A 23,387-nucleotide genomic window follows, 5' to 3' on the forward strand; every position below is an offset into this window, starting at 1 on the left:
AAATCATATAAATGTATGAGGTGGCAATGTGGGATTTTTACCCCCCACACAGGGAAAAAGGCAAAGTATTAATTCAAATACGGTAACACTTTATAATAACGTTCAGTTGTAAGTCATTTATAAGTGGTTAGTTAATGATGAATTAATCATTTACAAAACATTCATAAATGATTAGCAAGTGATATACTAACATTTTATGTATGTTTTGTAGATTCAGTAATAAGTCATTTACATTTGATTAGTTAATGATTAAATAATCATTTACAAAACATGACTATGCGTTTCATAAATGTTTAATAAATTGTAAAAAAAATATGTGTATGTTTTGCTCACATCAGGTGCACAGTGGTTAAAGACTCCATGTGTTTCAGAGAAGACAGCTGTCTATACCCTCATTAGTCAGCACTTACACTGCAGTACACACTACAGTGTTCAACACCCATTATAGATGTGTAAACGCATGAATAAATCATTAACAACACTTTGTGCATCCCCTAATCTGAAGTGTAAACTATTCATCACTTGTAAATGTGTTACACATCATTCGTATAAGATTTGTTGATCTTATGCCTTATTGATTCTTGAAGTGGTAATCTACGAATGCTCTGTAACACATTTACCAAGTGATGAATAGTTTACACTTTAGATTAGGGGATGCACAAAGTGTTGTAAATGATTTATTCATGCGTTTAGACATCATTGTGTTGAACACTGTTACTTACCTGTTACAAATGATCTGTACGTGTATACAAGGCATTTACAACACTTTCGATGACGCGTTCAATGACTCGTTTCGATGACGCGCACTTTCGATGACGCGAGCTGCTGTGAGTGTGTTTGCTTCGGTGCTGTAAGCTCCGTCTTAGCCTCGTATTTCCTTGTTTTGAACCATCATTTACTACAATTTCTAGTTGTTTATACTAAAACTAAATACAGCTTACCCAACATCTCAGATTAACCTGACATAGCTTCCGTTACTACTAGCACAACACGCTAGTAATTCGCTAGCCTGTTAACGCGCCACCCGTGCGCTCAGCTATTTTTATTTATTTATTTTCTCTCGCGCCTTTGAGTTTATAAAAGCTCAGGTGAGTAAGAATCACTCAACAAACACGGTGAGTAATGTCTTGTCCTGTTATTATCATGCGTCGCGTCTGAATGCGTTGTTGTTTTTGGAGCTCTATCGATTTGATTTATAATTCTTGATTTTTCTCTTTAAACTCGCTTACAACGAACATTTTCTACTTCTCCTCACTGAGAAGCACTACTGCTCAAACCTCAAGCCAGACGGAGATTCTGAAGAAAGACTTCAGGAATCTAATCGATACGGTACGCAGCACATCGCCTGAAACAACGATCATTGTGTCAGGACCGCTTCCCACGTACCGATTAGGGCATGAAAAGTTCAGAAGATTATTTGCGCTAAATGAATGGTTAATGTCATGGTGCAATGAGCAGAAACTGCTCTTTGTAAATAATTGGAATCTGTTTTGGGAGCGTCCTAGGCTTTTCCGTGCTGATGGCTTACACCCAAGCAGATTCGGAGCGGATCTTCTGTCAGATAACATCTCCAAAATGTTAAATACCCTTTGACTAGTAACCAAAAGTCCAAATCAAAGTCTCTGCTGCACCAATTTAACTGATATAAATACTAGTGTAGAACATTGCATAGAAACCGTGTCTATTCCTCGTTTAGTGAGATCAAATAATAAATCTACTGCAGGATCTAGGAAAAATCGAATTGTTATTAAAACAGAAAATGTTGCTATTGGTAAACAAAAACTATTTCTAAAGCTAGGTCTTCTAAACATTAGATCACTCACACCTAAGGCAGTTATAGTAAATGAAATAGTCACAGATAATAGCTTTGATGTACTTTGCCTTACTGAAACCTGGCTTAAACCAAATGATTATTTCGGTATTAATGAGTCTACTCCTCCTGGATACTGTTATAAGCATGAGCCCCGTCTGACTGGTCGTGACGGAGGTGTTGCAACCATTTATAAAGATATTCTAAATGTTACTCAGAAAACGGGTTATACGTTTATTTCATTTGAAGTACTTGTACTAAATGTTACGCTCTAAGATGTTAGAAAAACATCCCTATTATCTCTAGCCTTGGCTACCGTATTAGACCGCCAGGGCCTTACGCTGATTTCCTAAAAGAGTTTGCAGATTTTCTCTCAGACCTATTAGTCAATGTCGATAAAGCATTAATTGTTGGAGATTTTAACATACACGTAGATAATCCAAATGATGCGTTAGGAGCTGCGTTTACAGATTTATTAAATTAATTTGGGGTCAAGCAAAACGTCACCGGACCGACACATCGTCTTAATCATACACTCGATTTAATTATATCACATGGAACCGATCCAACCGATATAGTTATCATTCCACAAAGTGATGATGTCACTGACCACTACATGGTAACTTGCATATTACGTACTGCTGTAATATGTCATGCGGCGCCGCGTTATCAACCAGGCAGAACAATCCTCCCATCCACCATAGATAATTTCTCAAATTGCTTATCTAATCTGTCTCAGCTGCTGCCTGAACCCAAACAAACAGATGAACTAGAAGAACTAACTAGCACTATGAGCACCATTCTCTCTAGAACATTGGATGTGGTTGCACCTATTAAATTAAAAAAGGTCAGAGAGAAAAATAAAGCACCATGGTATAACAATACTACGCATGTTTTAAAGAGAGAAACCCGTATTTTAGAGCGTAAATGGAAACAAACTAATTTAGAGGTCTTTAGAATCGCGTGGAAAGACAGTATGTCACGTTATAAAAAGGCCCTAAAAGCGGCCAGGGCTGAGCACCTCCGCAAACTAATAGAAAACAACCAAAACAATCCAAGGTTTTTATTTAACACCGTGGCTAGACTAACAAATAAACAGACGTCACCCGAACAAAATATCCCGATACAGTTCAGTAGTAATGATTTTGAACTTGAACTTCTTCACTGAGAAAATAGAAAGCATCAGAACCACAATTGTAAACGTTCAATCTTCAATCGCACCTTATAATTCAGCTTCAATTATCACCCCGCAAGAACAATTACAGTGCTTTACAACTATAGAACACAAAGAGTTAAATAACTTATCACTTCATCTAAAACAACAACATGTTTATTAGATCCTATACCAACTAAACTACTGAAAGAAGTGTTACCTGTAGTGGAAGAGCCTCTCCTCAATATTATTAACTCGTCTTTATCTTTAGGTCATGTTCCAAGAACATTTAAACTGGCAGTTATAAAACCTCTCATTAAGAAACCACAATTAGATCATAATAATCTAGCAAATTATAGACCCATTTCAAATCTTCCATTTATGTCTAAAATATTAGAAAAAGTGGTGTCTGCTCAACTGGGCTCTTTCTTGCAACAAAATGATATCTATGAAAAGTTTCAGTCTGGATTCAGACCGCATCATAGCACTGAAACTGCGCTCGTTAAAATCACAAATGATTTACTTTTAGCTTCTGACCAAGGCTGTATCTCAATACTAGTTTTACTTGATCTTAGTGCTGCGTTCGATACTATAGATCATACAGTACTCTTAGATCGACTACAAAATTATACTGGTGTTCAAGGACAAGCACTAAGCTGGTTCAAATCATACCTATCTGACCGCTACCATTTTGTCTATTTAAATGGAGAAAAATCGATCATAACTCCAGTAAACTATGGAGTGCCGCAGGGATCTGTATTAGGCCCTCTGTTATTTTCCATATATATGATGCCACTTGGAAATATTATAAGGAAACATGGAATTAGTTTCCATTGTTATGCTGATGACACTCAAATATATATTTCATCACGGCCGGATGAAAACGCTAAATTTTCCAAATTGACAGAGTGTGTTAAAGATATAAAAGATTGGATGACGCGTAATTTTCTTTTATTAAATCCAGACAAGACAGAGGTAATACTTATCGGTTCAAAAAACCGCCCACAAAACCTCACACAATACAACTTTAACATCATAGGATGTCCTGTTACTTTATCCTCTACAGTAAAAGACCTGGGTGTTATACTCGATTGCAACCTGTCTTTTGAAAATCATATTTCATATGTTACAAAAACAGCCTTTTTCCACCTTAGAAACATTGCTAAGCTACGTAATATGCTATCAGTTTCTGATGCAGAAAAGTTAGTTCATGCATTCATGACCTCGAGACTGGATTACTGTAATGCTTTATTAGCTGGTTGTCCTGCATCCTCAATAAACAAGCTACAGTTAGTCCAAAATGCCGCCGCTAGAGTTCTTACGAGATCAAGAAAATATGATCATATAACACCGATTTTATCATCACTGCATTGGTTACCTATAAAGTTCTGTATTAATTACAAGGTATTGCTACTGACTTATAAAGCCCTAAACGGCTTAGCTCCAGTCTATTTAACGGATCTTCTATCACCCTATAATCCATCGCGCTCTTTAAGATCACTAAATTCAAGGCTTTTGGTCATACCTAGGATATCCAGAACCACCAAAGGAGGGAGAGCATTTTCACATTTGGCTCCAAAACTCTGGAATAGTCTTCCTGATACTGTTCGTTGCTCAGACTCGCTCTCCCAGTTTAAAACTAGATTAAAGTCGCATCTCTTCAGCCAGGCATTCATATAATCCTACAGATCAAACTACAATCCGTCCTCTAGCTCATAAATGCCAGAGGAGAACTGGCCCCCGACTGAGCCTGGGTTCTCCCAAGGTTTTTTTCTCCATTAGGTCACCTGATGGAGTTTTAGGACACCATTAGGTCACTTGATGGAGTTTTTCGGTTCCTTGCCACTGTTGCCTTTGGCTTGCTCAGTTGGGGATATTTTGGGGATATTTAATCTAATTTTATCAATCAATAAATTCCTCTTGAAACAAACTTTGTTGTATTATTTTAATTTAATACTGTGAAGCTGCTTTGATACAATCTGTATTGTGAAAAGCGCTATACAAATAAACTTGACTTGACTTGACTTGACTTGACTTTCTGCACCCTCTAATTGCTACATACATACATACATACATACATACAAAAAAAACCCAACATCATTTATTTAACATTTATGAATCGCATATTCATGTTTTGTAAATTATTAGTTAATCATTAACTAATCAATTGTAAATGACTTATAATTGAATCTACAAAACATAGTGTGCAAAAGTCTTAGGCATGTTAATATGGTTTTAAGTCAGTTATTTATATATTTTGCTGTAGTGTGTCAGTAGGAAATATCAGATTTACATTTCCAAACATTCTGTTTGCCATTAATTGTAATAATCCAGTGAGATTTCTGTGAGTCTGACAACAGCCGGTATGATCTGATCTCACCATCATTGAGTCCGTCTGTGATTACACGAAGAAACAGAAAAAACTGAGACAGACTAAATCCAGAAGAACTGCGGGAACGTCTCCAAGATGCTTGAAGAAACCTTCCTGCAAAGCTACCTGAAAAACTATGCGCAAGTGTACCTGGACAAAAGCCGTTTTAAACGCAAAGGGTCATTACACCATATATTGATTTGAATTAGTTAATAGAAGTTAAATCATAAATAAATTCAATTTGTGATTTTATTTTTGAAAGCATTCTCACTTTACAGCATTTTAACACAAGTGCCAGTACTTTTCACAGTACTGTAGCTTTGCAGGAAGGTTTCTTCAAGCATCTTGGAGACGTTCCCGCAGTTCTTCTGGATTTAGTCTGTCTCAGTTTTTTCTGTTTCCTCATGTAATCACAGACAGACCCGATGATGGTGAGATCAGATCATACCGGCTGTTGTCAGACTCACAGAAATCTCACTGGATTATTACAATTAATGGCAAACAGAATGTTTGGAAATGTAAACTGATATTTCCTACTGACACTCTACAGCAAAAGATATAAATAACTGACTTAAAACCAAATTTGTAAAAATTAAACAAAATTATTGTTCCCTTTCGTAAAGGGAACTCCCGCTGCATCGATACTCGATACTTTGGGGAATGCCTTCGGCATGAAGCGTCTGAAGTCAACTATGGAACTATTCCAATCTTGATTGGTGCAACGTCACCCGTGACGTCGCATGTGACGGTGATCCGGAAGCTACAAAAGGGTCACAGGAACCAGGAAATGTTAGCTTCTGGTCTTCAGCAAGCGCTCTATGTCATCTTGTCTGTTCTATTTGGTGTTGTCTGTCCCGTGAAAAGAGTATTATTTATGGTGAATAAAAGAGAAGCTATTCAGGCAGTGTGCGTCCCCTTGCCCACGTTATTTAAGCGAGGGTGACACACACTCGCTTTGTGTAGTTTGTCTGGGAGTGGAGCATGCACGGGCGGTGCTCGAGGGCGCTGTCTGTGCAAACTGTTTTCAATGAAAAAGCTCCGCTCCCGTTTGAGCTTGTTCGATCAATTAGATCAGGCTCGCGTTTCCAGTGCATCAGGTCCCGCGTCTGTTGAGGCAGCGCGCCGCTTGTATGCATAGGATTCGCACGTGGGGCTGGCATATGATACTGAGACGGTTGCGACCCTTTCTCAGTGTTTATTAACCAGCTCCACTGGTCTCGCGCACGGTTCGGAAGCCCGCGCTGCGGCTTCTTCCGACCGTGTTAAAGACAGAGCGTTTGATTCGATCAAATAGATCAGGCTCGCGTTTCCAGTGCATCAGGTCCCGCGTCTGTTGAGGCAGCGCGCTACTTGTATGCATGGGATTCGCACGTGGGGCTGGCATATAATACTGAGACGGTTGCGACCCTTTCTCAGTGTTTATTAACCAGCTCCACTGGTCTCGCGCACGGTTCGGAAGCCCGCGCTGCGGCTTCTTCCGACCGTGTTAAAGACACAGCGTTTGATTTATCTGGCTCCGAGGAGTTAGATATTATTTATCAACACTGAATCACGTGGATATGGGGATTCGCCACCCCATATTCCCGTTAGTGAGGAGTTGCTGGAGGTTGTAATCTGGGCAGTGGTTAAATTAAATGTTAAATGGCCATATAATAAGCAGGAAGCGACTAAGAAAAATAAAATGAATGAGCGCTTCCTGCAGACCCAGTCACAATCTTCGTGTCAGAGCCTTCCCTTTTTTCACTGATCTCCATACTGAGGTATCGAGATCGTGGAAAAATCCATTTTCATCTCAATTATTTCCCCCCCATGTATATATTTACTCATCCATTAGGGAATCTAATGAAAATGGTTATGAGGTGATGGCTCGGGTTGAGGAATATTTTGCGAAATATTTTCTCCCCGACATTGCGTCACCCCTGATAGCTCAGATACTTCCCTCCAAATCTCGTACATCGAATTTGTTAGGGAAAGCATATATGGCGGTGGGTCGAGCCGGTGCATGCCCACACACAATGGGGTTATTACAGGCATATCTGGCTGACCTCCTCAAGCAGGTGGATGATAACTGGGAGGTCTCACTCAATGGTATTACTGAATTTCATAGAGTAGCTGACTTATCTCTCCGTATTATTAAAGAGACGGTCCGTGCTATTGGCCGTTCTATGGCAGCACTAGTCGTCTCAGAGAGACATTTATGGCTTAATCGCTTGTGGATCGGGGAGAAAGACAGGGCTTTCCTTCTCGATGCTCCCCTTTCACCTTCCGGCCTCTTTGGCGACGCGGCAAGATCCGTTGTCGAGAGGCTTCAGGAGGCAGAGCGACAATCAGCTATCCCCAGTTGTCAGTCCAGGTCTCATGGGGTTGCTGCCAGGGGGCAGCCTCATGGGACAGCCGCCAGCTCCTCATATTTTGAGAAGGTTTCCTCTCGTGCCCCCCCGTATAAGGCTTGGGGCCAGAAGAAACATTCTCGCACGACGCACTCCATACCGAAGACAGGTCTGAGGACTGTCTCTCGGGCTAAGATGGCTTCAACTAAGAGGTCTTGTCGTAACACGCAGACCCTTATGGGCATTCCCCAGGAGAGCGAGTACAGGAGTCTCGCCCCCTTATGCAGCCCTTAGGAAATCGATGTTTGCTTCCTGCCGCCGATGGCGCTTCGGGACACATCGGCTTCCAGCGAACACAAATCGCAGTATCTGCCCGATGACGTTGCGGCCCTGTCGAGTTCGCCGCCTCTCAGGAGGTCTGTAGAGAGCATTTTTCGGTTAGTTCCTGCCAGTTAGCTGCTTCAGGTCACCGAAGCCATTTGGAAATTTATAGCCGAGGCCAGTCTCGAGGGACTGGTCCCCATAATGGCATATTTAGACACCCCGAGGGGTCTTCAAAATATATCCTAGGGGGTCCTGCTTACAGTGGAGCTAATATACAAATATTATCTACTAAGGGTGGTTCACATGTCGGCCAGCCCCGAGCAGGGTCGGTTCTTGGAACAGGAAGTCTAGTCCCTCTTAACACAGGAAACCTCAAAGTGGGCTCTTCCTAAAAGAAAAAGAGAAAAAATGGTTACGGGAGCCTGGGTTCTACAGCTGGCACTTCATAGTTCCTATGAGGGGGGGAGTTAGGCCTTATTTTGGATCTCATGGTACTGGATCAACCTCCGAGGGGGTTCAGATTCAAGTTACCGACTGTCAGTCAGACCAGCTCCGAGGACTGGTCTGTCTTGATAGATCCACAAGCTCCTTAACTCCTCTTTCCCTTCTAACCCTATCACAGGAAGTTTCCGAGATCCGCTTTTGGGGGGAAAAGCGCATCAGTTCTGGACTCTTCCAGTCGGCCTAGCCTTATCCCCTCGCACCTTCACTAAATGTATGGACACGGCCCTTGCTCCATTGAGACTTCAGGGGGTCCGTATCTTATAGATGACTGGCTCATTTTGGCTCAGTCGAAAAGAACTAGCAATTCAACATCGAGATGTTGTTTTGCGTCATCTGAGGTGTGTGGGGTTGAGACTCAATGTGAAGGAAAGTTCCTTAACTCCTCTTCAGAGGACTACGTCCCTGGGAGTAGAGTGGGACTTAGTCACGATGCGGGCACAATTGTCTCCTGCTCGTATAAATACTATCTTAAACACATTGAAGAGTATTAGGTTAGGCCAGGCTATCACTGTCAAACACTTTCAAGGAGTTTTGGGTCTTATGGCTGCAGCTTCCACGGTAGTACCCTTTGGTCTGCTCCATATGAGGGCCTTGCAGTGGTGGCTCAGGAACAAGGGTTTTTGTCCTCTGGGAAACCCTTTTCGTACGATCAGAGTTACGCGCAGATGCCTTCGTTCTCTTGTCGTATGGAAGAAACCATGGTTCCTGTCTCAGGGCCCGGTTTTGGGAGCACCATGTGAGAGAAAAACTCTGACCACGGATGCGTCCCTAACGGGCTGGGGTACGGTTATGGAGGGCCGTTACACCCGAGGTACTTGGAAAGACCATCATCTCACATTGCATATTAATCGCTTGGAGATGTTGGCCGTATTTTTGCCCTGAGGCACTTCCTTGTAGACCTCAGAGGCCATCATGTTCTTGTTAGGACAGACAATATGTCGGTGGTCTCTTATATCAACTGCCAAGGGAGGATTGAGATCTCGCCCTCTTTGTAGACTGGCGCATCAAATTCTTCTTTGGTCCCAGGACAAATTTCTCTCCATCAGATCTATTTATATTCCTGGGGTTGATAATATGGGAGCAGACATCCTGTCGAGGCAGGGGCTGAGGCCCGGGGAATGGCGGCTCCACCCTGAAGTGGTTGACCTTATATGGAGAGAGTTTGGCCGGGCGGAGGTTGACCTGTTTCGCTTATCATGAGAACTCTCATTGCCCGCTCTGGTACTCTCTCTCACATCCAGCTCCTTTGGGCTTGGATGCCATGGTACAGATGTGGCCGAGGTCACATCTGTACACTTTTCCCCCGATCGCTCTGCTCCCTGGGGTTCTAGAAAGGGTCAGGAGGTACGGAGTGAGACTACTCCTTGTAGCTCCGTACTGGCAGGCCCGAATTTGGTTTTCGGACCTTATTAGTCTCTTGGAGAGTTCTCCATGGAAAATTCCTATTAGGAGAGATCTTCTGTCTCAGGCTGATGGTACATTATTTCATCCCCGACCAGAGTAATGGAGACTATGGGTCTGGCCCCTGAGGGGGTCCCACCCATAATTAGGTTGCCCTTTCCACCGAGGTGGTCAGGACATCCATACTAGAACCCCACTCTACTAGGAACTAAACAATTAAGTTAGGGAGGGCATTGAACCCAGTTTATTACTGCCCACTGGCTTCAGTACTGGTGTTCCATCCCGCTCTCTAACGGGATCTCCTGTTCATGCTTAGGGCCTCTGTGGCGGCCTCAGTGCCCTCCGCAAGCCTCTAAGGGTGTTCTCGAAAGGACGTTCCCACTGAAACTCCATGTTCCTGTAGATTGGAGGATGAATCCTTTTCATCCAGCCTATTGGCATCAGGCTGATGGGTTATCCCTGGCACCCATCATGTCCTGTGGGTGAGGTATACGAATATATATTTGAGATATATAAGTATATATAGGAGAATCTATTGAGTCTGCTTCCTGCTCGTCTTACTCCCTGGAAGAGTGGTGGTGCTGCCCCCTCTTACTTGCTAGCGTGGGAGCCACTCAACGTTATTTTTGCCCGGTACTGAGGTACCTGTAGGCAATGTTAAGATTCTTCGGGTATTCCATCCTCCATCGCATGTGTCGGATGGTCAAGGTCGTAGCCTTTGAGGTTCCTACATTAGGCCTTAGGCTGAGAGGAGTCAGTCCATCTAGTTATGCATCAAGGGTTAGGAGCTATTCCCTTTATTAAGAGTACAGTTGGTTATCTAAAACCACTTATATTTGAAGTACAAGGTGCGCTTTTGCCTTCACCTCTCATCTAATATTTTCTACGGTCTGGGGCTCCCATCCATGAGGTCAGTCGAGCCTCCGGCTCCAGACCTCCCCTTCTTGCACCAAATCTTATGACAAGCTAGTTTGGATCTGCCCTCTACTCATTCTATCGTCCGTGAGTGTGCCAGATGCTTTACACCAGGGCATTTTCTCTCAGTGTGGCGGCGTGGGTATTCGTTCCCCAAAGTATCGAGTATCGATGCAGCGGGAGTTCCCTTTACGAAAGGGAACGTCTCGGGTTACGTATGTAACCCTCGTTCCCTGAGTAGGGAACGAGACGCTGCATCCCTCGGCCACACTTTTCGCGCCCCTGAGAACGACTTGCTTTGACCAATTAGAAGCTAACATTTCCTGGTTCCTGTGACCCTTTTGTAGCTTCCGGATCACCGTCACATGCGACGTCACGGGTGACGTTGCACCAATCAAGATTGGAATAGTTCCATAGTTGACTTCAGACGCTTCATGCCGAAGGCATTCCCCAAAGTATCGAGTATCGATGCAGCGTCTCGTTCCCTACTCAGGGAACGAGGGTTACATACGTAACCCGAGACGTTTTGCACAGTACTGTACATACAATAATTAACATATCACTTATTAATAATTTATGAACGCATAGTCATGTTTCGTAAATAATTAGTTAATCATTTACTAATCACTTGTAAATGACTTGTAACGGAATTTACAAAACATACATAAAATGTTAGTACAACACTTGCTAATCATTTATGAATGTTTTGTAAACGATTAGTACATCATTAACTAACCACTTATAAATGACTTACAACTGAACGTTATTATAAAGTGTTACCAAAAATGGATTTGAAAAATACATAAACAAAATTATTTTAAAAAGTAAAGATTCTGAAAGCATTGAATGAGATCCCATTATGATTTAAAACAGATTTACAGTGGTAACATTAAATCATATTTTATTTTATGATATGATTCATTTCATATTTTAAAATATGATGCTTTCATTACCTTGAACAAAACTGAAAATCATTAAGACGACATTTGTCTAAAAATATATTCAATAATTTTAGCGATTCTCATTTGCTACTTAAATCTGCAACATTTTAAAAAACATTAAATATTAGGACAAATTAGCACAGAATCAACTTTGAGTTGCTGCCCGTGATCGTGTCAAGGACCAGACAAATTTTCATGTGCATCTTGAAAAGCAGTTGTTCCCTTTTGAGAGCGGTAACTACATTGCGTAGCAACGTTGCGGGAACTCCTCCCTTCTCCACTTTTGCTGAAATCTTATGGGCTAACACCAGCTTGGAACAGCTGGCCAATTGTCGCGACAGTTGCATCAGAATCTCTTTCTTCAAGCTGCCATCGTGATAGCTACACCAGGAAGACTAGTGACCTTTTTCTCTAAGCATCCGATGGCCTCAACTTGCCAAATTTGAGTAACTTGCCTTCACAGACTCCACGAGCGCCCACTGCGCCAAGCTGCCGGTGCGGGCCCTAAGAACCAGGAGGGAAATGGTTTGTGCTATAACGGGGACGAGGCCCACTGCTGCCAGCAAGCCATTGGTGGGCCCTTCCCTGCCTGGAGGCGAAGATGACGACGGGGATGACGAAGTCTCCATGTTGTTGTCGGCATCGGAGAAGGACTGGGCAGCATCCGAACCGGTCCGCCCCGATCAAGAGGGACCTGTAGACCTCCAGGAGGAACTCGTCAGGATCCTCGGCAAGGTTTTCAAGGAGTCGGACTTGACGTGTAATGCTCCGGACGAGACTACTAAGAGTAAGCTGGGCTCGTGATATTTCCAGTCGGGCCGCCGCCAGGCCGCTTCGAGAAGGAGGACCCCATTCTTCCCGGACGTCCACGAGCACGTGGTGAAGTCGTGGTCTGCACCCCAATCGGCACGCACCCACTCTGCCACGCAGGCTATGTTTGCCCACGTGGATGGGGCGGAAGCCCACGGCTACGTGTGCATGCCCCCCGTCGAGAAGACGTCGCCACGTACCTATGCCCGTCCTCCTCTTCTCTGAGCACGGACCTCAGCCTGCCGTCCAAGCCTTGCAGATTCACGACCCACCAGGCTGACAAGGCTTACGCATCTGCAGGCGAAGCAGCATCTGCTCTTCACTCCATGGCCATACTTTAGGTTTTCCAGGCCAAACTTATGCAGTCCCTGGATGGCGGCGTTGCGGATGCTGACGTCATCGAGGATCTGCGCGTGGCGACGGACCTCGCACTTATGGCGACCAAGTGTTCCACCCAGGCCATCAGCCGCTCCATGGGGTTTATGATCATCCTTAACAGGCACCTGTGGTTAACCCTAGCTGACCTGAAGGACGTGGACCGCAAGACGCTCCTTAGCGCTCCAGTCACTCCCTCCGGCCTCTTTGGTGACACCGTGGAGTCAGTCACGGAATGTTTCTCCGAGACGCAGAAGCGAGCGAAAGCGATGAGCCACATGATGCCCCGTCATTCGCTCCAGCCCTTGTCGAGATCTCGCTCTTCCTCAGTGCCTTGCCCCGCTCAGGGACCGGCTAGACAGCCCACCGTGGCGCCCCGCCCCGAACCGAATGTTTGGGAGGAAGCATTAGGGTCAGAGGAGAAGCCCGCACTGCGAGAAAGTCAGCACGCCATCCTCGGCTACCAAGTCTTCATCCTGACGGATCGATCAAGAGGAGGAGAGAGTTTGCTGGAGGCCCCGCCTCCAAGCGCTGTGTTCTGCATTGTGTCCCCTATGTTTCTGCAGGCGACAAATGCAATGTTTGTGTAAATGCTGTGTCTGTTTGTGTGAGTTCCACAATAAAAACATGTATCCCTTCACAAAAAGAGCTTTTTCCTCCTCTTACGCCCAACACTGTGTCACTCGCCCTGCCCCAGAGCAGCCCATATCTATAATGGCCTCTAGAGGGCGTGAGAGTGTCAATATTACCCCGCCACGAGCCGTTTCCCGGCAGCACTTCTAGCCTCGCTGGGGTGGGGCTCCAATCAAAACACGTGTAACGCTGTCAGAGTTTTAAGTCTGCCCAGGATGAATAGAAAAGACAGCGCAAACGGACGGTAGTTCCACGAGTCTTTATATAATTCCTCTCAGTTAAATGCACTCCTCTCATACATGTCATAGAGCGAATATTAACAGGGGAAAAACACTCTGAAAACACGCTACAAATAAGAGTAGAAAGTAAACACAGTAAATTAAAGGAGCAGTCGGTAGAGCGGTCATCTCTCTCCTCTCACGAGCAATACTCTTTCTCACTGCGCACGCGCTCACTTGAACAGCACGCATACAATAACTTGTCATCTTAAAGGCATATACAACATTCATGTCATGAACACTATAACATTAGGTGGCCGTAACAGATCCCCCCCAGGAAGGTAAAGGCTGCCCTCAGCCGTGCACAACTGAGTACAGCATCACTTTAAACAACCTCATACATGAAAAGTTGTCAAAATAACAGAACCATACAGGAGAATGTATTATTAAGGTACACACTGGCATACATGACAGTATAGATGGACCAAAATACATTGTCTGCAGCAGCATTTTTCAAACAAATGAAAACAGCGTGTGTAACCAAACAGAAACATAATATAGGACATCCTTTTTTTACACTTTTACACTTTTCCTCTTTTTGTGTACAACATTGTAACAAGCATGTCAACAGACTAAGTATTAATAATAATTCTCAATTTTCCTCTTTTCTCAAATTTAAACCTTCTTTCTTTCACAGTGACAAACCAAGCAAATGAACACACGTGTAATCTAAACACTATTTAAGGCCCAGTCTGTCTGTGTGGTACACATTCGTCCACCTATTACTCGACCAGTCTGAGGTGATTCTTGGTGCGCGTCAAGGTCTCAAGTCATAATGGTGTCTGCAAGGAACATTATCACTAACAGTCAAGTCATCGTTTCGAGACCCAACGTCAACCTGTAGGTCAGGCAACTCATCAACACTGTCCACATTTCCTGACACATCATGAGCACTGGACGTCACAGGGAGATTATAGTCAACGTTGATTCCCAAGTCCGTTAGGTTTACGGCGGTAGCACCGGCAGTATCCTCTGTTTCCTCCGGCACTTCATCAAGCAAAGAACTGTCAGCTGATGTTTCAACGACAGAAACCCCTGTGGGCTCAGTCTCTGACTCAAGCGGTTCCCAGGTACGAAAAGGAAGCAGATTTACGACATGAAATACACCTGTGTCCGCCCCTGTACTCGCGTCTATGAGTCTGTAGTTCACTTCCGACAGTTTTTGTGCAATTTGGTAAGGGCCAGCATATAGAGGTGCTAGTTTAGCCGTGAAGTTCGCCAGTGCATCCGAACGGGGATGAGTCTTAATTCTGACCTACTCATTTACAGAGTAAGACACAGGCCGACGTCTCTTGTCGTAGTACTTCTTTCTTTTGTCATGGTTCTCATCCAAAACGGACCTAGCATGATCATGTGCTTCTCTGATCGATGACTCCAAGCTTTCCGGGTATGGGATACCAGGTTCATCCCCACCGTCACTATTCGGCTGAGTGATGAGGTCAAGAGGGGTATTCAATTCTCGTCCATACAGCAACATGGATGGGCTTTGGCCCGTGCTTTCATGTGGAGCAGTCCTCAAAGCAAAACAAATTTGGGGCAGGTAACGATTGCAAGCAGTGTGCTTGTTACCGACGTAAGCACGGATGGCAGTTTTCAACGTCCGATTCACCCTCTCCGTTGCATTCGTCTGGGGGTGATACGCAGTTGTAAGTCTGTGTTCCGACCCCAGTGTGGTGAGAACATACCTGAATAGTTCACTCACAAATGGTGACCCTCTGTCCGAGAGCAGGTAATTAGGCACCCCATGTCGTGCGAACACCTCGCTAAGCAACTTGCTGGCAGCAACTTGGGCAGTCGCTTCTCGTACTGCACTAACCTCCACCCACTTCGAAAAATAGTCCACAAAGACCAGAATGTTAGAATTACCGCAGGGTGTGCGTGGTAAAGGACCCACAAAGTCCACTCCAGTATACTCCCAAGGTCTTTGAGGGCGGATGGGAACCATGAACCCAGCAGGTTTCCTCTGGCTTGGTTTTTTGAACTGGCAGACAGTACAGGAGGCAACATACTTCTTAGCGTCAGACGACATTTTTGGCCAGTAAAATCGAAGTTTCAGCCGCGCTATAGTCTTCGTCATGCCCAAGTGACCAGCCATCGGGTGATCATGGTAATATTCCATCAAACTCCTTTTCATAGCCGTAGGTGCATACAGTTTAAGGCGTTTCATAGGGTGAAGATTACAAGCCACTTTGTCATCCACAAAGTACAGGAGTCCATCCTGGATCTCATACTGAGACAACTCCTCAATGCTATTCTCATCCTGTGCCTCCAACATCCGCAGAAGCTTTCCAGTCTCTGGGTCGTTGAGCTGCAGCTGCCTAATGTGCTCCCGATCTGAAAACATTACAGGGGGTAAAGCACGCAGGTCCAGTCCCCCAATAATGGCATAATCAGGGAGAAGTCCCAAAGGTACACTGCCAGAAGGAACAGGGTTACGTGAAAGTGCATCAGGGACACTGTTACTTGTCCCCGGCTTATGGACAATGTCAAAGTCGAAGTCCAGCAATCTGAGAGACCACCTAGCCAGCCGGCCAGAGAGGTTTGGGCGCGACATAAGCCATCTTAAACTGCTGTGGTCTGAAAAAATAGTCACGTGTAGACCCTCGATATAAGGCCTGAAGTGTTCGAGGGCCCAGATGACCGCTAAGCACTCCTTTTCCGGAGTAGAATAGGGTTTTTCAGACTTATGGAGGGCACGACTTGCATAGGCCACCACAACATCTCTGCTATTTTTGTCCTTCTGCATGAGTGTGGCGCCAAGTCCACTGTCGCACGCATCCGCATGGATAGAGAAAGGAAGAGAGAAGTCCGGGAATGTCAAAATAGGGGCGGAAGTCAGCTTTTCCTTGAGATAATCCATGGCCATTTGACATTCATTTGACCATACAAAGGGAACATCCGTCCTGGTTAACGCAAAGAGTGGCTCAGCATGTCGGGCATAATCCTGGATGAAACGCCTATAATAGCTGGTCATTCCCAGAAACTGTCAGACTTGTTTCACATTAACTGGGGTATGAAAATCAATCACTGCTCTCACTTTTTCCTCATTTGGCATGATACCATTTGGGGTGATTTTGTAACCCAGAAAGGTGAGTTTGCTCCTGCAGAACTGGCATTTTTCCAGCTTGATAGACAGTCCAGCAGATTCCAGCCTGGTGAGAACCTCTCTCAGGTCCACAAGGTGCTGCTCGAAAGTAGGCAACGCCACCACAATATCATCTAAGTAGACGGCACACGACTTATAGATGAGACCCGCAAGGACTGTGTTCATGAGCCTTTGAAATGTGGCGGGCGCATTGCACAATCCAAAAGGTAAGACCCGAAACTGAAATAACCCACAGTGGGAAATGAAAGCAGTCTTTGGCTTGGAGTTCTCTGCCACTGCCACCTGCCAGTAGCCTCTGGCCAAGTCAATGGTGGAAATGAAAGTCCCTCTAGCCAGGAAGTCAAGAGATTCATCAATCCTCGGTAGAGGATAAGACTCTTTAACTGTGAGCTTATTTAGTGCACAATAATCGACACACAACCTTGGCTCTCCTGAATATTTTGGTACAATTACAACTGGGGCAGCCCAAGGACCAGAGGCAGGTTCAATTATTCCTTCTCTCAACATGTCTTTGATTTGAGACTCAATGAGTTCCTTTTTAGCAGGAGAAGTGCGGTACGGGGCAAGGTGAACCGGTTTTGCATCAGCTGTAACAATTTCATGCTCCACTAGAGAGGTGCGTCCTAAATGTCCATCAAACAACCCGCTGAAGGTCTTGAGCATTTCAGTTAATTTGTGTTGCTGCTCGTTTTCCAGCGATGATTCTCCAACCTTCTCAGACAGGGCAGAAGAATTGAAATCCAGGCAGGACAAATCAGGATCAGGACTAGGTATCTTTAAGTCAGCACCCTCTAACTTCTCAAGGGGCACCGGCTCATCGCCGAGCACTACCGTCCTGGACGGAACATGAATCGAAACTGAAGATCTCAACATAAAATCCATACCCAAGATAACAGGAGAAGAAAGATTATGGACAACAGCAAAGCGGTGATAGAAATGCTGGCCCAAGAAACCCAAAGACAACCAAATGACACCCAGCGGGCAACAGGATGCTCCATCCGCAAGCTGAACTGGAGGTGCAGACCACGGTTTTAATCGTACGTCCCCCCCAGGAATAGTCTGGACAACCGCTGAGTGCACCGCAGAGAGAGAAGCTCCAGTGTCAAGAGTTGCATCAACAGCTTGTCCATAAAGATTAACCTTCACTCTGAACGGGGTATTCCAATAGGACGTGGAAGCAATATCCTCCACATGACACAGCTCAGGTTGATCATTTACGGAATCATCAGGTAAGCGAGGCACATCTATCTTCTGGAGGGAGGATTGCCTCGTCTGAACGTCCTCCCTCCTCTGAAGTTTCCCCTCTGGGCAAAGTCTGGGGCCACGTTTCCTTCACCCATGGCCTGGTCAGAGCCATCCATCCGTCCAAAGTCCGACACTCTATTGACTGTATCTCTCAGGGGTTCAGGGGGCTCCATTGGAGACAAACGCGGTCTTTCTCCTAGACTACAATTTGGACAAGTGCGAGTGGTGAATCCTGGCAAGGAGCACTTAAAACAGTGAACATCCCTTTTAGGCGTACTGCTAGCTTGTCTCTGAGGAGGACACTCAAAACTTGGACCAAGGACTGCATGAAGCTCGTGAGCCCGAAAAAGAAGGTCCATGACTGACGGTATGGGTGTGCCATAAAGAGCGACTCTATATTTCTCAAGCACATGCTTTCTTATCAAGTCTATTTGCTCTAGTTGAGGTGGAGGGGACCTTAGCTTACGAAACTCACCAACATGTGAGCGACAAAGGTCGGCAGTGGCTCATCCGGCATCTGCATATGGTCCAAAATGCCCCTCAGGACACGTTCTTGATTGTCCGAAGGCAGAAAGACTGTCCTAAAGAACTCACAGAACTGATTCCAACTGGTCAAATGTGTGCTTAGTGCAGCAAAACTTTTCTTGGCTCTTTTGACAGAAAACGTGGGAGCTCAAGGAGAATTTGGACATCTGAGAGATCCAGGGAGGTCCTATACACGTTGAGAGACTGAAGCCATTCTTCAGGATTCAGGGAACCATCTGCAGCAAACACGGGTGGCTCGAGCCGTGATTGGTTAAGCATAGCAGTAAGTGCATTTGTTGTGGCACTCATATCCACAGTGAGTGGCTGAGAAAATGTAGGTACAGCACTATAAGTTACATTGACTGGCACTGACCTTTGAGCTGTTGACTTAGCTTGCCCCAAACTGTAAGGAGTTGAGCTGGCTCTGGGAGCTGGATGTGGGGTCACAGGCACGGTACACTCTTGATGTGTTAAACGGTCCATCATGGCCTTTTGTAGGTCAATCGATTCGCGAAGACACCGCTGCAGCACTGCCACTTCTGCTTGTAACAGCTTGTTTTGAGACTGTAAATCTTCAACAGTATGCTGTGACGCTCCCTGTTGTAGAAAAGAGTCTTCATCTGTGGGCCAGTCAGTAAAGTCAGACTGAAAGTCAGGGTGAGTAGCCATTATGTATGAAATCACAATCAATTAATAAATGCAAATAATAAATCAAGATACCGTAAATGTACACAAATATATGAGTCAAAAGCTGTACTAACTTTGTATTAACTGTTACTTTTCTACCCCCACAAGAAAAACAGCAGTGTTTATGTAAAAACTCAGAAAATTAACTTCTGCCCTGGTTTTCCCCTTTAACTGCAAACCAAGATATGTTGTACAACAGTATAACACAGCAATGTTACCCACAAAAAAAAAGTATCAGAAAAAACGATGAAAAATTAGTGATTAGCACGATAGTCTCAACAAAAATGTACTCAACCAAGTGACCTTTCCAAATGCAATCTATTCCGCACGTGCTGGTTTGAAATGAACAGATACGCACACCAAAAAAAAAAGAAGAGAAAAGAAAAAATAAATATGTCCCAGAAGTGTTTCACACAGTCTTCACTTCAATGTTCCCTTTTTTTTTTTTTATCCGTTAATGACTGTCCGATCAACACAAAAGATACGATTGTTTTTGTTTCTTTCAATATAGTTCAGTTCAGTTATTGATCCACATCCCACAAGGAAAAACGTTGAGAGAGAAAAAAAAAAAAAAAATTCCTCCAACCGTTTATATACTATGAAAACAGTCAATATTCGGGCGATCCACGAAAATAGTATTGGAAATCAGTCGAAACAAACATAAAAAAACAACATCACCTGAAAATCAGTCACGCACCGACCGCATGGTGTCCATAGTTAGCAAGCTAGTCAGCACGGTGGAATGGAAAAACTCCAGCAACGAAAACCTCTTCCAAAAAAAAACAAAAAAACAATCCGAACCTCCTTGTAGATAAAGAACAAGAGATGACCGGTGAATCCAGTTGTTCGGGTGCCAATTTGTAACGCTGTCAGAGTTTTAAGTCTGCCCAGGATGAATAGAAAAGACAGCGCAAACGGACGGTAGTTCCACGAGTCTTTATATAATTCCTCTCAGTTAAATGCACTCCTCTCATACATGTCATAGAGCGAATATTAACAGGGGAAAAACACTCTGAAAACACGCTACAAATAAGAGTAGAAAGTAAACACAGTAAATTAAAGGTGAACTAAGTAACTTTTTTTTTACCTTAACTGAACAGCTTCGGAGTCATTGGAATGGTTATATTACTTATTTTGGGTTGAATGGTGGTCGTTTCGCACCCCCCTGGTGCCCGTGAGCGGAAAATACGCACTTGCAACTTTGAGCCGGCGGGCCGCCGGCCGCCACGTCAGGAAGTATCGCATGATATCAGGTCTCGCGATGTAAACAATTGCTTTACGGCCAAAAGAAATCTGCTAAAATGCTGTCATTATTGCGCTCCCTCACGCTGTCTGAACCCGAATGAAGAAGACGTTTTAAAGAATGTCCCATCTGCTTTGATGTCGTTGATCTATAGCCTCTGGTGTCTGAGAATCACCAATGAGTTTTTACAACAGTGTTGTCAAATATCTATTCCGAAGCTGTGGGGGGAGCTCTATAGAGAAACCTGCGAGCAAAAAGCGAGAATACAGCGAAGAAATCCCGAAGCTACTGAGTGCTGCTTTAAAGGAGCAGTCGGTAGAGCGGTCATCTCTCTCCTCTCACGAGCAATACTCTTTTTCTCACTGCGCACGCGCTCACTTGAACAGCACGCATACAATAACGTGTCATCTTAAAGGCATATACAACATTCATGTCATGAACACTATAACATTAGGTGGCCGTTACACACGTCGCCAGTGCCTATGGTGTTATGCAAAATCAGGGAAGAGAGAGTGTCAGTGATCCTCGTGGCCCCGAACTGGCCGAACCAGCCCTGGTTTGCGGACCTGAGAGAGATAATGGTGGCTCCCCCATGGCAAATACCCCTCAGGAAGGACCTGCTGTCTCAGGCGAATGGCACGATATGGCACCCCAGCCCTGAGCTGTGGAACCTTCATGTGTGGCTGCTTCAGGGACCTTAAATGAGCGAGACACTCTGCAGTCACGATTGCTGGGCACATTAGCAGAGGCGCGCACGCCTTCTGCTAGGTGCCTTTACGCTCTAAATACACTTGCAAAATGGTGCCAGCACATCGATATCGATCCAGTGATCTGTTCTTTGTCGGATGTTTTGCGCTTCCTACAGCACAGACTGGACAGCGGGAGTTTGCCATCCACGCTGAAGGTGTATGTGGCCGCTGCTTCGTTTCGCTCCCCGGTTGACGGTGTGATGGATTTTTTAATTAATCAACTTTAATTAATCAACTAACATTTGTTTTTCTTGCAGGAATGACATTCATATGCTTTTAAATGTTTCCAAACTCTTTGGGGAAAACTTGTGACTTTGTGTATGTGTGTGTGTAAAAATAACAGAAAGGGGAAGTGAAACTAGACAGATTACTAGTTCTACCAGAAAGACTCGGGAGAATAGATATTGTAACAATCATGCATTTATTAGTGACCCAGCAAGCAATATATGCAATAAAGTAGTTGGCGTAGGGTAAGGATTCAGCATTTCCTGCCTGAAGATGAAGGCAGGGGCGCAGCCGACCCCCCCCGTGAGGTATTGGAAGGGACCGTCCTGGTGGTGGTGGGGAGGTTGGAGGGGAAGGGACCATCCTGCGGTGGTAGAGAAGATGGAGGGAAGAAGCCATCTTGTTGGTGGAGGGAAGAAGCCATCTTGTTGGTGGAGGAAAGAAACCATCTTGGTGGTGGTGGGGTGGATGGTGGTGAGTGAAAGCGTTCAGCATCTGCGAACTCAGACAAGTGTAAGTACGGGTCCTTTATACTTCTAGTATTAGAACATAATTGGATAGATGAGAAGGTAATAAGTGACGCGAAACAATCTTGGAACAATTGAGTCTTTCCGGCAGAACTTACGCTAAAGCTTTCATTTCTCAAACCTTGTGATAAGTAATCACAAAAACAGAGTTTGCTTGTGCCAGTGACAGAGGGAGAAGGTTGGGGCTTTTGAACCAATTGAACCAATCATATTGAAGGTGACATGTTAGTCTTATTTGTTTTCTCGATTCTATAACAACTGTTGCATCCGTATTTTCTGGTGGGATTCTCAATGGAATTTGTCTGAGATCCTCCGGCCTTGCTTCTTGGGAGAGATTCCCTGAGAACTGCTCGGGAAGATCTCCTGGCTGTGATTAAAGCATTTAACCCTTTCACACGTAAGGCAAGGCAAGGCAAGGCAAGTTTATTTATATAGCACATTTCATACACAATGGCAATTCAAAAGTGCTTTACATAGAAGAAATTAAAATAATGAAAAGAAATAAGAATAATTAAAACAGTTTAGAAAAATAAAATAAAATACAGTAAAAAAAAAAGAATATTATTATAGATCTTTCCTTCAAAGGATTCCCTTAAGACTTAAATCTTTCAACCTTCTTTTAACCTTCAATCTTCTTACGACTTCCATCTATCAACTTTCCTTTAACTTTCTTTTCTCCCTCATTTACTCACACGTTCTTTTCACTTTCTTTAGCACTGCGTTCACATTCTTTCTCAGACGAAAACTTTAATATCGTCATTTAAATACTGTTCTACTTTCAAACCCACATTAATACACGTCACTTTCACATTATCACCTTCTGAGTGGGCATTTACAGTTACGGGCTAAATGCCCTGCTGACATAGGAGAAATTTAAATAATTAAAAGAAATAAGAATAATTAAAACAGTTTAGAAAAATAGAATAAAATACAGTACAGTACAAACAGTCGGACGAACAGCGGCACAGTGCTCATTCAGTAAATGCACAGCTAAACAGAAGTGTTTTGAGTCTGGATTTGAATGTGACCACTGTAGGAGCACATCTGATCTCTTCTGGAAGCTGGTTCCAGCTGTGGCTGGCATAATAGCTAAAAGCAGACTCACCATGTTTAGAGTGAACCCTTGGTATTTCTAGCTGATATGATCCTAATGATCTGAGTGATCTGTTGGGTTTATATTCAGTGAGCATATCTGCAATGTATTGAGGTCCTAGGCCATTGATTGATTTATATAC

The sequence above is a fragment of the Leuciscus leuciscus genome (genome assembly GCF_965113295.1).
Source record: "Leuciscus leuciscus genome assembly, chromosome: 1".
Classification (NCBI taxonomy): Eukaryota; Metazoa; Chordata; class Actinopteri; order Cypriniformes; family Leuciscidae; genus Leuciscus; species Leuciscus leuciscus.